Here is a 15,006-nt window from a genome sequence, read left to right as displayed (position 1 = left end):
AAAATATTATTATTATTATTATTATTATTATTATTATAATAATAATAATAATAATAATAATAATAATAATAAAGAAGTGAATGGACAGATCCCTGTTAAATTACTAACTGCAGTGTTATCTCAATTTGGCCAACTAGGTGGCACTGCTGCTATTCAAAGCCTGCATTGCCACACCAGTGATAAGCTTGTAAATACAACAGTAGAACAGCCTTCTACACCTTGTGGTAGTAGTCAGGGTAATATCTATGTGGTGTCTAGCACAACTAGACACAGCCATTAGGGGCCCTCAGGCCTGCTTCTCCTAACTACAGCTACCGGTAGCAGCCAGACCTGATTCGGATTAGATATATGTACATATCATAGATAGTGATCACTGCTACATGCTGGAAATGCCACGAAGACAAAGGAACAGAGGGGGTTAAATTTGTCAGAGGAAACAGCAAATTACAATACAGTGATAACAAGGAATACAGGACCACTAGATCTGATCACAGCACAACCCTGCATCCCTATCCCACTATACACAGGAATCATCGCATATGGACACAAAGACACCATAAGCAGCAAATCATGCGCAGGGCTGCTCATCACTCCGCATAGACATTTCACTTTCAGTTTCCTGCATGCATTATCAGGGAAGGGCAGCATATTGATGGGATGAGGGCTCTACATAATGTATATGGTACTGGTGAACGCGATCCCACCTTCCCTCCCGGCCACTGACCACATGGACCGCCAGCTGCATGTGCCAGCCCTGCGCTGTCATACCAGGAAATCCCGCTGCAATCAGTGGGCTCATTAGCCCGGCCGCCTGTAATCATGCATACCACTGGGCTGCTATTCACATGCAACCTACCTCACCAAGGCAGAAGGACAACGTGCATGCCAGGCCAGGCGGTGCTATTTATATATATATATATGGACACAGCTCAGGGCCGTGTGTCTGCAAGCCGCGTGCACCGCCCAAACTGCACTCCCTGTATGTTCTGCATACACATCCCCTAGCCACTCACTACTGTGTCACTGAGCCTCATCTCTTCCCAGTGCCCCGCCCTGCTCTCGGCGCAGCCCCGCCCACTCTGCGCTGCTCGGTGCGCTTCCCATTGCATCTGGACATAGACATAGATAGATCTCACCGTATATACGTCACTAGCGGAGTCCACTGAGAAGCACAATCCGCTTGCGTGCTGCTGTGTACTTTCTACCTGCTGGCTGCAGCCATTGTATTATTTGTATTATCCATTGCTGTAGCCTGGTGTCATTTCCTGCAGGTGCAAACACAATTATTTGTATCTGGTTTCTTCCATGCTTCCAAAAGTTCCCTGAGCCTGACGTGTAAAAATCAGTTTTCAAGAATCTTGTGAATTTATTTTGAATTACTGCAGTGTGAAATACAGGTAGTCCTCGGTTAACGAACGAGATAGGGACTGAAGGTTCGTTTGTAACCTAGATTCGTTCTTAAGTCGGGACGCCCCCATTCCTTAAGCAGAGTAGGCGCAGCGGAAGTCAGATAGGGGACATCTCACCTGTTCCATGCCGGTCTAACGTCCCATCGTGCTGCCCGGAAGCTGCGCGGCCCGTCCTCTCCGTTCACTGTCCACCTGGTGGCTTCTCATGCGTCGCATAATGACGCATTAGGAGGCGCTGCCACTAGGGGGCTTCTCCTGATTGCATCATTATGCGACGCATAAGAAGCCGCCGGGGAACAGTGAACGGAGCGAGAGGACGGGCCGCGCAGCTTCCAGGCAGCACGATGGGACGTTAGACCGGCATGGAACAGGTGAGATGTCCCCTATCTGCCTTCCGCTGCGCCTACTCTGCGTAAAAAACGGCAGCAGGGGAGGTAGTCCCCGGCGGCGTGACATCATTGCAGCAGGTCGGCGGGCGTTCGTATCAGCAGGTCATGCTTAACTCGGGCGTTCGTAAACCGGGGACTACCTGTAACCCATTTGATTACATTAACCAAGCACTTTTCAAAATGCTAGAGGCTGGAAAATCGTTGAAAAGCATTCTTGGGGTGAAACAGCCCTAAGGCCAGAAACCCACTAGGAGGGATTTTCTGAGCGCTTTGCGATTTGAAAACTCTTGCTAATGTATGGGTGTGATCCCACTTGTGCGATGTGATTTTATAATAAAAATCTTCCACAGCATTGCATTAGCCAGAGCTTTTTCAAATCATTACTAGCGATTAGAAATCACTCCTAGTGGGTTTCTGGCCTAAGGGCACCTCGTTTGACAATGGAGACAAGGGTTGTAATCCTGGCTGGCACACAGGGCCGGGCCGAGGCAGAGGCTGGAGAGGCTCCAGCCTCAGGGCGCAGTGTAGGAGGGGGCGCAAAATTCCTTCAGCTGTCATTCACAATTGTGTTTGAAGCAGAAAGAAATAAGAAAAGGGGATACATGACAATGACTGCAAGCCAGATAACTAGAGATTAAGGTGTTGGGGAGGTTGGGGGCCCTGGGGCACCTATTAGTCTAATAGCAATCAGTGTGTGAAGGCTGGGGTGGGAGGGATGGAGGGGCGCACTTTGCTGTCTCAGCCTTGGGTGCTGGAGGACCTTGTCCCGTCTCTGCTGGCACAGTATCCATTCAGCAAAGAGTCCTTGAGCAAGACTCAAGGCTCGTTTTCCACTAGGAGCTGTGGACATTTCTAATGTGCCATGCACAGCTATAGAGATTCTGCTGTAGGCTGCAGAAATCTGCAGCAAGTTGTCACACCACAGTCATTAGGGACCGCAAGTCATTAGGGAGATAGGCGGCGTGTCCCCACCTCCCTTGCATGCAGGGAAACGGATTCAGGTGTAGTGTAAATAGGCCATAAGGCCTGGAACCCACTGCAAACCGCAAACGCTAAACGCAACCGCTAGCAATTTGTAACAGCGGTTTGCAAGCGGATTCATGCGCGTTTGCGGTCGCGTTTTGCAACATTGTATTTTTTTGCCCAGCGGGTGCGTAGCGTTTTGCGGTTTGCGGTTTTATCCTGATTGGTCGTGTGAATAATTTTTCATTTTGTTACATTGCGCTGCACCGCAAAACGCTAGCAGAACCGCTCAGTTTAGGTTTTGCTGAGCGTTTCCACTAGCGTTTCAATACTTTACATTGAAGCGCTAGCGCTCCCAAAATGCTGCAGGTCCTGCGTTTGCGTTTCTGAGAAACGCAAACGCTCCTGTGGAAGTTGCCCCATCCATTAACATTAGCACAGCGTTTTGGCAAACTGCTAGCGTATCGCAGTGCTGCCAAAACGCTGCTAAAAGCGCTCCTGTGGGTTCCAGCCCTAACACTCCAGGGTGCCCTATTAAGTTCACCCTTAACGGCTGCAGCTCTCAAGCCCTTTTAGTACAACAGTAGAAGTGCTATAGAAATGTTATTATTATTTTTCAAAAAGATTGTGATCACTAGCCTGTGAGCCTGTGTATTTTTTTTAAGAATCTCTGGGTGCCCATGGCAACATTCTGGAATGTGCCTATGCCAACATTCCAGACTGGGGTGACTGAGATCAACCAGGTAGCGGGATGGTGAAGGCCCATCGTAAGTGGTGCAGCACATATGGAATGTCTGTAAAAGGAAGGGTACTCTAATTGCGTTGCGTTATCATGCATTTTTTTCTCCATAGTAGTGTATTGTGAACAAACTTCAATTTTTCAGCATATAGTGTAAAAGTGGCCACAGGGAAATATGGTCACTGGACTGCACATCAGTTGTCTTTTCAGTTACAACTGACAGCAACTGATATAGTGTAAAAGGACCCTAAGGGCCCTTTCAAACTGAGGTGGTGCGTTTGACCGTAGCTTACTGCTACGTTACCGAGCGGAAATACAGAGTTACCGCAATATGTTAATTTTAGCCGACCACGGAACTCAGAAGCATTGGAGAATGCAGATTTTTTTCATCAGAAATCGGATTACCATGGTATTTGTAGACCAATCACAAGACTCGGACACTACCAAGTTTTATTTGGCTTAAAATTTCGATTTTACGGTTTACGATTTCTGCGGTAAGTCACTGCATTCTCTGGTTGGTCCAATACTACTGAGTATTTTTGAATCCCGAGTCTTGTGATTGGCTTAAGTTTTAGGCCAATCCCAAGACTCGGAATTCAGAAATCAGATTACCATCCGTATGTCACGGTATCGGTAATCAGTATTTTCAGAAATTGGATTTTCAATGGAATCAGAAAACTACATTTCTGACCATTCCTAAGGCCCGGTTCACACTTGCGGTTTTGCAAAAACCGCACCGGATGTCCGGACCGCACCGGAGCCGGATCGGACCTGAACCGTACGGTTCCTGTCCGGATCCGGTCCGGTTGCATACGGTTTCCGTGCGGTATGAACACGGTTGCGGTCCGGATCCGGATTCTAAAAGAGATAACAACCTGTATAAAAACAAAAAAAAATGTTGGGGTCTGGGAGGTCAGCAGAAGGGGGACCTGTGGAATCAGGCCCTCCGCTGTTTAGCACTCACCTCCACCTCCAACATGCTGCCAACATCTCCAGCTCGTGCTGCTCCACTCCAAAATGGTTGCCCATGTGTCCCCGATACAATATCGCCGCAACAATCCTCATAGGAAGTGGGGTAGAACATCCGGATTTTTTGCCAGTGTGTTGTGCGCTCTCCGGTTCTCATTGGTTTCCATTGGCCGGATGGTGCAGTCCGGCTCCGCCCCGGATACGGCTGCCGGAGGAGCCGGACCAAAAAATAGCGCATGTTGGAACGGACACCGGAGTCCGGATCCGGTCCGGCTCCGGTCCGGACGAAACGGACACATGTGAACCCTGGCATAGACTTACATTGCTATGCCGTGCGTCCGTTTCGTCCGGCCAGCATGCGGTGCGGCTCCGGCACGGCTATTCCGGATAGCCACCGCTAATGTGAACCGGGCCTAGCAGCAGTCACCAGATCATAATTTAGAAATTAAGAATATGCTGTTATGGAATATCCAGGTTATTTGGGTCCAGAGATGAGTAGGATTACACGTGTCATAAGAAGACAAAGCACAAGAGACTATGACATTGAGCAGATCCATATGGTACCAATGACATTTATATTTAGGTTAGCAGTGGACCAAGTTCTACTAGATATTTGGTTCTTCTAATAGGGCACAGTTTATTCCTGGTGAGCCTGTCTGTAGCTGTCATATTTGTTTTGCCAGTGTGTCTAACCATGTTGTACTGTATCTGTTCATCAACTGTGAATCCTTCATAATTACTCTGCACAGTAAAGTTGCCTGAAAGCCAAGTATGAGTTGAATTAGCTCTGTAACCAGAATGAAAACCAGGGTAAAGCTACTTTTGCTCATTTGATGCAGCCTTTCACACCATTTTTGGTTAATATGTATACAATAGGGATGAGTGAATATCGCCACTTTTGTTTTGTCATGTTTTCTTGAGAATGTTACCTTTTTACACAGATGTGAGTATTCAACAACAACAACAACAACAACAAATAACATTTGTAAAGCGCTTTTCTCCCATGGGACTCAAAGCGCATAAGCATGGCTCCGACCATCGTGGTACAGAGGAAGAATTTTATAAGTCTGGAAATGCCAGGCTAAACAGGTGGCTTTTCAGTCTGGATTTGAATAGCTCCAGGGATGGTGCTGTCTTTACTGGGTGTGGCAGGGAGTTCCAAAGAGTAGGGGCAGCATGACAGAAGGCTCTGCCTCCAGATTTTTTGAGGTGCACTCTGGGAGTGACCAAGTTTATAGAACTTGCTGATCTGAGGTTGTGAGAGGTGTGGTGCAGCTTCAGCAGGTCCTTCATGTATCCAGGGCCCAGATTGTGCAGGGATTTGAATGTCAGCAGTCCAATCTTGAAGAGTATTCTCCATTCTACTGGTAGCCAGTGCAGTGAGCGAAGGATCGGTGTAATGTGACAGTGGCGAGGCTGGTTTGTTAGCAATCTGGCAGCAGCATTCTGCATTAATTGCAGGCGACGCAGGTCCTTTTTAGGGAGGCCAGCATAAAGGGCATTGCAGTAGTCCAGCCGTGATGTGATGAAGGCATGGACTAGGGTTGGAAGATCCTCTGGGGGAATCAGATGTTTAATCTTTGCAATGTTCTTCAGATGAAAGAAGGAAGATTTAACTACAGATGAAATTCGGTTTCTGAAACTCAATTCCCCATCGATTAGTACTCCAAGGCTGCGCACAAGGTTGGAGCTGTTTATGTCTGAATTCCCAATCCTGATTGGTGTTGCTTTAGGATAGAGCTGTTTTGATGGCGAGTGTTGGCTTTGGACAAACAGGACCTCAGTTTTGTCAGCATTCAGTTTCAACCAGTTATCATTCATCCATGCCTGAAGCTCAGCTAAGCAAGAGTTTTTTTTTGGGGTAGGGTCTGTTCCACCAGGTTTGAAGGACAGGTATTCAACAAAGTATACACGAATGAGAACTTTCGCCAAATGCTTTGATGTCCATGGGTATGAGAAAATACATTTTCAAATGGACGAGAACATGGGTTAAAATATATGGGCCCTGGTAAACACATTTTCACCAAATATATTAAAGTCTTTGGCCGGGTGCACACCGAGCGGTTTTTGCAGCGATCCGCAAACCGCTTCCGCCTGTGAAAACGCTTGGCTAATGTATTTCAATGAGATGGTGCACACCAGCGGTTTGCAGTTTTTAACCAAACGCAAACGTGCCTCCTGCTGCACGTTTGCGGTTTTCAGAAGCGTTTCTGCCTTAATGTAAAGTATAGGAAAAACGCAAACCGCTCTGAAAAACGCTAGATCAGAGAGGTTTTTCAGGCGTTTTTGTTACAGAAGCTGTTCAGTAACAGCTTTTACTGTAACAATATTTGTAATCTGCTACACAAAAACACTCCTAAAAACACTAGGCATGTTTAGAAAACGTCTCTAAACATGCCTAGAATCACTCTGAAATCTGCTTCAAAAACCTCTAGCGTTTTGAGGATCTGCTAGCGGTTTTGGTGTGCACTGGGCCTATGAGCAGGAAAAAAAACACATTTCCCAGAAGGATAACATTTTTTCAAACAATGTGTTATCTTGCGATTCATGAAAATATAAATGCAATGATGTACAATGATTCTGTAGCCTAAGATGGGTAGACTGATGCATGGCCGGACATCCCCCCCCCCCCCATTTGGAAAGATCGCACAGCACCTGACAATCTACTCTGCTTCATTTAATGTTCTCACGTGACCTGCTGCAGTCACACAATAGCCCACTGGCTGGTTGTGAGTCTGTGACAAACAAACTGCTCAACCTCAGCCACTCCATTCCTCCTCAGTCAGGACAGCAGTGCCACCTCCTCCCTTCTGCTGTGCAAGTCAAATAAAACACTGATGCTCTCCTGCTTCCCCTCCCTTCCTTATTTACTGTCAGACTTCTCACACAGCACAACAAGCTGCTTTTCCCAAATGATGACCTCTTAACCTTGCTCGCTCTCCTCTCCATTCTCCTCCGACTGCATGCTGTAAGTGTAAACTTCGTAGAAAAATGCTGCCTGATGCAAATGTTTCACCTTGCTTCATGAGAGAACCGGCCCTGAATAGATTGAACCAACCAACTTGATTGAGTCATCTAAACACATTTTTCCATAAAACATACAATATTTAGTCATAAGTGAAATGCCATACATGGTGAACAGGATTTTAAGGGATGCTTCTTGGATGGGAGGTATGTCTCCTCTTATATAGGTTCAGGTCCTCCTAAAGTGAAACCCGGAGAAAAAAAGTAAAGTTACTTACCTTAGCGGTCCAGAGATTTCCTACATCCTCCACGAGCCCACTGATCCAGTACCAGGACCTTTTAAGCATTTCTGACAAGGGCTTGTGGGTAGAGATGGGCGGCCCAAACGGTTCGCCGGCGACCGGTTCCCTGCGAACTTCCAGTGGTTCGCGTTCGCCATGTAAGGCGAACTTTTCTGGAAGTTCGGTTCGCCCCCATAGTGCACCATTAGGGTCAACTTTGACCCTCTACATCACAGTCAGCAGGCACATAGTAGCCAATCAGGCTACACTCTCTCCTGGAGCTACTCCCCCCCTTATAAAAGGCAGGCCCCGCCAGCCATTACACTCACTCATGTGCCTGCAGTAATTAGTGAAGGGACAGCTGCATCAGACTCTCTCATAGGGAAAGATTAGTTAGGCTCTTGTAGGCTTGTTAGCTTGCTCCTGGCTGATTCTTATTGCTAAAATAGCACCCCACAACAGCTCTTTTCAGAACTAATCTTGTTCTCTGTGATTAATTTTTTTCTTCTGTGTGTCCCACTGACACTTGTGTTGCATAGACAGCCTTGCTAATTCATACTGTGTGTGTGCCACTGCCTTGCACAGACAGCCTTGCTAATTCATACTGTGTGTGTGTGACAGTGCCAGGCCCAGCACATTCAGTGACTACCGGTGTGACAGGTGCTCATTGTAATACCCATTACTGCATATACCTACCTACCTGTTGTTCACAGTGCACCCACCTACCTAAGTGAGCACACTTAGTGTCACTGTGCCTGTCCACTACCTGTCTGTGCGGCAGGTGCACATTGTAATACCCATTACTGCATATACCTACCTACCTGTTGTTCACAGTGCACCCACCTACCTAAGTGAGCACACTTAGTGTCACTGTGCCTGTCCACTACCTGTCTGTGTGACAGGTGCACATTGTAATACCCATTACTGCATATACCTACCTACCTGTTGATTCATTTCACATACACAGCAGGGCCTCTAAAGTCCTCCTGTATTGTTATTTTTTAGTTCACTACCTCAGGACATGCATGCCATGCCTGCTGCGTTCCTTGGATGTGTGGTGGTAGCCGTTTCTTAGTCTCCCACTCCGGACCGGAATAGAACCCTGATTCCCCGGCCATTACTCGCCGTGGTCACTCACAATGGCAGACTTGCCCTCCATAACAGATTCTCTCCTTGAGGAGGTGACCAACCTGGTGAGTCGCAGTGAAGGCACCATCAGACTTGCCCTCTATAACAGATTCTTGTTAAAGGATTTAAAGTTGATTCATTTCTGCTGCCTTCCTTGGATGTGCGAGGGTGGTAGCCGTTTCTTAGGCTCCCACTCCGGACCGGAATTGAACCAGGATTCCCCGGCCATTACCCCTGGTCACTCGCAATGGCAGACTTGCCCTCCAGATTCTCGATGCAGGTACTGAACAGCAAGCAGAACAAGTGTTTACAAAAATAGATGTAAGCTTTAACAATGGTAGAGAAAGAACTATCGAAAGTTGATAAAGCAGTCAGACATTACCTGACATCACTGAGTGAGGAAGAGCACTCTGTCCATGGTGCGCACCAGTCCAGCACGGCTGTCACTACGCAAACAGCTGTTTGCGGTGCGTTACACAGTGAGTTTGGTGTGTCAGCGTGAAGCAGTACTCTAATTACACTCCCTGATTGATGTATACACATGCAAGATGTTTTAAAGCACTTTAGGCCTGCAATTTAGCATTCAATGTGATTTCTGCCCTTAAAACACTGCTTTGCGTCCAATCCAGATTTTCCCCCGGGACTTTTAGCATGTATCCCACTCCGCAATGCCCTCCTCCAGGTGTTAGACCCATTGAAACATCTTCTCCATTACTTTTGTGGCCAGCATAATTTTTTCTAGTTTTCAAAGTTCGCCTCCCCATTGAAGTCTATTGCGGTTCGCGGAAGTTCGCGCGAACCGAACTTTTTGTGGAAGTTCGTGAACCCGGTTCGCGAACCGAAAATCAGAGGTTCGGGCCATCTCTACTTGTGGGATATGCTCTTTTTCCCATGCTCCCCTCCATGTATGAACAGAGTTGTGCTACGCATGCGTGAGTATGATGTGCATGCACAAGAGGACGCTCTTGCACAATTTTTTCCTCCATGCAAGTCCCAGCCAGCAGCCATGGGGTAGAGGAGGACATGGGAAGCCAATGGGCTATGCAGATGCTTTGCTCTTCTGGGGTAAGTATAAAACTTTTACTTTTCTTCTTACAGGTTTGCTTTAATGAGTTACTGTAGTGAAAATAACAATGAATAAAATTGCTTATTTTTTTTTTACAATATTCATTTATAGTTTATTTAGTCAGGGTTTGCCCATTGTAAAAGCTTTCCTCTCCCTTAATTTACATTCTGAAATGTATCGCTGGTGGTGACATCTTCAGTCCTGCCAGGTGATCTGTACAGAATATTTGTTTACTGAGAGTTCTATGCACAGAGGGAGATATTGCTTAGTTGGCAGTTGGAAAAGCTGTTATTTCCCACAATGCAATGAGATTCACAGACAGCAAACTGTCAGGATCATAGCCCTGACATTACACTGTGGGAGGGGCCATAATATCAGCCAAGCAGACCCCCTGATCATCTATTCCAGAAAAGGTAAAGATTTCTGGTGGGAAAGGGGGTATCAGCTACTGATTGGGATGAACTTTCAGGGCTGGTGCACACCAGAGCGACTCGGAAGCGTTGTTTGAAACGCTTGCAGGGGGAAGTGCTAGTGTAATGAAAAGCGCTAGTGTAATGAAACCCTATGGGCTCGTTCTTACTTGGGCGATTTGTGCAAATCGCCCAAAAACGGGCAAAAACACCAAACGCAAATGCGTCGCCTGCACCATTTTCAGGCGATTTCGTTTCAGTGTTATAGAAGCGCTAAACGCGATCACGAAAAAATTGCTGCACTGTTCAGTGATTTTTCCACGTGAAATTGCGGAAAAATCACTCCTGCAAAACTGAAAACGCAGGTGTGAATAGAGCCTCAACATGCCTAGAATCGCTCTGAAATCTGCTTCAAAAACCTCTAGCGTTTTGCAGATCTGCTAGAGGTTTTTTTTATCCTTTGTTAAAGTTCCTCTTAAAACTTTTAACTTTCTGTGCTTTATCTTGCAATCATCCTCTACCGTAGTATTATTCCATGGCTGTCAAGGCCTTTTTGCATTGCTGAGTTCACCACAGCATTATTTTTTTTCTCAGAATGTACCAATCTGAAGATTTTGCCACTAATATTCTCGCAATTTCTCAGATGGGTTTTTTTTTCTTTCTGTTTTTGCAGTCTTTTTTACCTGCATGGAGAGCTCCTTTGACCGCATGGTCTAGGTTCAAAGCAAAATATTCCAAGTCAAACATCATGCCTGGAATCACTCCAGATCTTTAATCTGCTTAACTGATGAAATAACATATGAATTGCCCACACATGTTCATGGAAAAGGTTTTATTAAAAAGAAAACATAAATTTGCATTCACAAAACTGCATTCAGACATCTGGCACACAAACAATAGATAATTAGGGCTGCAACCAAATAATAGCTAATATGCCATATTCACCCTGTTAAGATTTAGTAATGTTTTCCCAGGGCATTTCTGAATACTGAAGGTTACAATCTCATGTTACTAGCTTCACTAGACTAGATATTTAAGTTTGAGTGAATATAGTTCTGTATATAAAATCAAAAATGATCATAAAACTAGCAGACCCAAGCCCGTTTAAAAACGGGCTCTAGGGTCTGTTTCTTGCCACCGCATGTTACTGCGTGTGCACATCCGCCGCGCACCCCGCCGCATGCTCACCTGGTCGCACACCCGGCCGCCCGCTCACACGCCTGCCCGGCTCCCTGGCCCCATCCCCGTCCTCCTGTCTCTGTGAGACTGGGTCCGTGCCTCACACATGCGCAGTAGCAAAAAACACGGACCAAGCTACACAGGGACAGCGTGACGCAGGGACACAGGAGTTTTATTATGGAGGATGCTACACTGCCGCAGAGATGACTGATAAATACTGAAACAAAGTCAGCACATCATAGGTGAGTTACCATATAAACTCGACTATAAGTCTAGAAATTGACTTGACTCACTAAATAAAAGTATAGGGGTCGACTTGTACTCGAATACACACACTGTTACATTTATACCAGCCAATGACTGCAACAGTGAGCACACAGAGTAATGTGTGTACTGTTATGCTGGGCATACACGGCTCGTTTTTGCCGCTCGATTCTCCCATACGATCATGTCGCTGCTCGATTCTGCAGTCGATTCTCTTATCTTCCGCTCATTTTTATTATCAGGAATCCAGTGGCAAAACGATCGAGCGGGAGATCAGACATGTCGAAAATTATCTTCGAACCATCTAAATGGCTCAAAAACGAGCCGTGTATGCCCAGCATTAGTGACATTCCCCATTTGCACCAATTTACCCAGTGGTAAGTGACACTTTCTTGATAAAGGAAATGCCAAGAAACCACAGAAAGTCCTGGCCACAACAATTAACAAGGAAAGGGCAGGAGGAAAAATACTGAGCTGCAGTGCTTACTAAGGAGGGGAAGTGGATAATTTATGCATTTGGGGACCTGGGGGAGCTATTGGCTGCACTTCAAGGATATGTCTGAGAAAAAAAAAACAAGATCTACTTACCTGGTGCTTCCTCCAGCTAGTGTTAGGCGAACAGTGTTCGCCACTGTTCGGGTTCTGCAGAACATCACCCTGTTCGGGTGATGTTCGGGTTCGGCCGAACACCTGATGCTGTTCGGCCAAACTGTTCGGCCATATGGCCGAACTAAGAGCGCATGGCCGAACGTTACCCGAACGTTCGGCTAGCGCTGTGATTGGCCGAACGGGTCACGTGTAGTGTTGGGCGAACATCTAGATGTTCGGGTTCGGGCCGAACATGGCCGAACTCCGAACATAATGGAAGTCAATGGGGACCCGAACTTTCATGCTTTGTAAAGCCTCCTTATATGCTACATACCCCACATTTACAGGGTATGTGCACCTTGGGAGTGGGTACAAGAGGAAAAAAAAATTAGCAAAAAGAGCTTATAGTTTTTGAGAAAATCGATTTTAAAGTTTCAAAGGGAAAACTGTCTTTTAAATGCGGGAAATGTCTGTTTTCTTTGCACAGGTAACATGCTTTTTGTCGGCATGCAGTCATAAATGTAATACATATAAGAGGTTCCAGGAAAAGGGACCGGTAACGCTAACCCAGCAGCAGCACACGTGATGGAACAGGAGGAGGGTGGCGCAGGAGGAGAAGGCCACGCTTTGAGACACAACAACCCAGGCCTTGCATGAGGACAAGAAGCGTGCGGATAGCAATTTGCATTTTGTCGCCATGCAGTCATAAATGTAATACAGATGAGAGGTTCAATAAACAGGGACCGGAAACGCTAACCCATCACAGATGTTCATTGTTCATGTTACTTGGTTGGGGTCCGGGAGTGTTGCGTAGTCGTTTCCAATCCAGGATTGATTCATTTTAATTTGAGTCAGACGGTCTGCATTTTCTGTGGAGAGGCGGATACGCCGCCGATCTGTGACGATGCCTCCGGCAGCACTGAAACAGCGTTCCGACATAACGCTGGCTGCCGGGCAAGCCAGCACCTCTATTGCGTACATTGCCAGTTTGTGCCAGGTGTCTAGCTTCAATACCCAATAGTTGAAGGGTGCAGATGGATTGTTCAACACAGCTACGCCATCTGACATGTAGTCCTTGACCATCTTCTCCAGGCGATCGGTGTTGGAGGTGGATCTGCACGCTTGCTGTTCTGTGTGCTGCTGCATGGGTGTCAGAAAATGTTCCCACTCCAAGGACACTGCCGATACCATTCCCTTTTGGGCACTAGCTGCGGCTTGTGTTGTTTGCTGCCCTCCTGGTCGTCCTGGGTTTGCGGAAGTCAGTCTGTCGGCGTACAACTGGCTAGAGGAGGGGGAGGATGTCAATCTCCTCTCTAAAGTCTCCACAAGGGCCTGCTGGTATTCTTCCACTTTGACCTGTCTGGCTCTTTCTTCAAGCAGTTTTGGAACATTGTGTTTGTACCGTGGATCCAGAAGGGTATAAACCCAGTAATTGGTGTTGTCCAGAATGCGCACAATGCGTGGGTCGCGTTCAATGCAGTCCTAGGCCGAAGAGGTCATAGCCTAGGGTCACAAAACCTGTTTATTTGGGCAATTTCAATGGTGGCGAGTCTGACGTACATAAATCGCAGCAATGGCCGTTAGCAACGTCTGAATCTCACGAAATGTCTCATGCAGGTAGAAGACATATTGTTAGACTTGGGCTCCAAAGATGGGTTCCCTACATCTCTGCAAACCAGAGTTACAGGGCTCCAAATTTGGTAAAATCCCCCATAGGCTTTCATTGGGCCTCCTATTTACAGTTCCAAAATCTCACATCTTTTCAAAGGGCAATGGCTCAGCAGTACCAAATTTTCTAGCATTGTAGGGACCCTTAGGGGGAACATGACTGGTGAGTTTCGGGCCCCTAGGCCGAAGAGGTCATAGCCTAGGGTCACAAAAACCTGTTTATTTGGGCTATTTCAATGGTAGTGATGGTGGCGTACATAAATCGCAGCAATGGCCGTTAGCAAAGTCTGAATCTCACGAAATGTCTCATGCAGGTAGAAGACATATTGTTGGACTTGGATTCCAAAGATGGGGTCCCTACATCTCTGCAAACCAGAGTTACAGGGGTCCAAAATTGGTAAAATCCCCCATAGGATTTCATTGCCTCCCTATTTCACTTTCCAAAATCTCACATCTTTTCAAAGGGCAATGGCTCAGCAGTACCAAATTTTTTTAGCATTGTAGGGACCCTTAGGGGGAACATGACTGGTGAGTTTCGGGCCCCTAGGCCGAAGAGGTCATAGCCTAGGGTCACAAAAACCTGTTTATTTGGGCTATTTCAATGGTAGTGATGGTGGCGTACATAAATCGCAGCAATGGCCGTTAGCAAAGTCTGAATCTCACGAAATGTCTCATGCAGGTAGAAGACTATATTGTTAGACTTGGATTCCAAAGATGGGGTCCCTACATCTCTGCAAACCAGAGTTACAGGGGTCCAAAATTGGTAAAATCCCCCATAGGATTTCATTGCCTCCCTATTTCACTTTCCAAAATCTCACATCTTTTCAAAGGGCAATGGCTCAGCAGTACCAAATTTTCTAGCATTGTAGGGACCCTTAGGGGGAACATGACTGGTGAGTTTCGGGCCCCTAGGCCAAAGAGGTCATAGCCTAGGGTCACAAAAACCTGTTTATTTGGACTATTTCAATGGTAGTGATGGTGGCGTACAT

General features: G+C 46.5%; 1 protein-coding gene across 1 annotated transcript in view; it reads right to left on the bottom strand.

Moving 5' to 3' along the window:
* Window positions 1-1,010, bottom strand: part of ACSL1 (acyl-CoA synthetase long chain family member 1) — a 137,598-nt gene extending 136,588 nt beyond the window's left edge. The window contains exon 1 of the mRNA XM_068273498.1: window positions 857-1,010. The gene's annotated coding sequence lies outside the window, so the exon portion shown is untranslated. The remainder of the gene's footprint in view (window positions 1-856) is intronic.
* Between the last annotated feature and the right edge of the window lie 13,996 nt (window positions 1,011-15,006).

Source organism: Hyperolius riggenbachi, chromosome 1, assembly GCF_040937935.1.
Source record: "Hyperolius riggenbachi isolate aHypRig1 chromosome 1, aHypRig1.pri, whole genome shotgun sequence".
In the NCBI taxonomy this organism is placed as follows: Eukaryota; Metazoa; Chordata; class Amphibia; order Anura; family Hyperoliidae; genus Hyperolius; species Hyperolius riggenbachi.
This window is presented reverse-complemented; position numbering and strand designations above follow the sequence as displayed.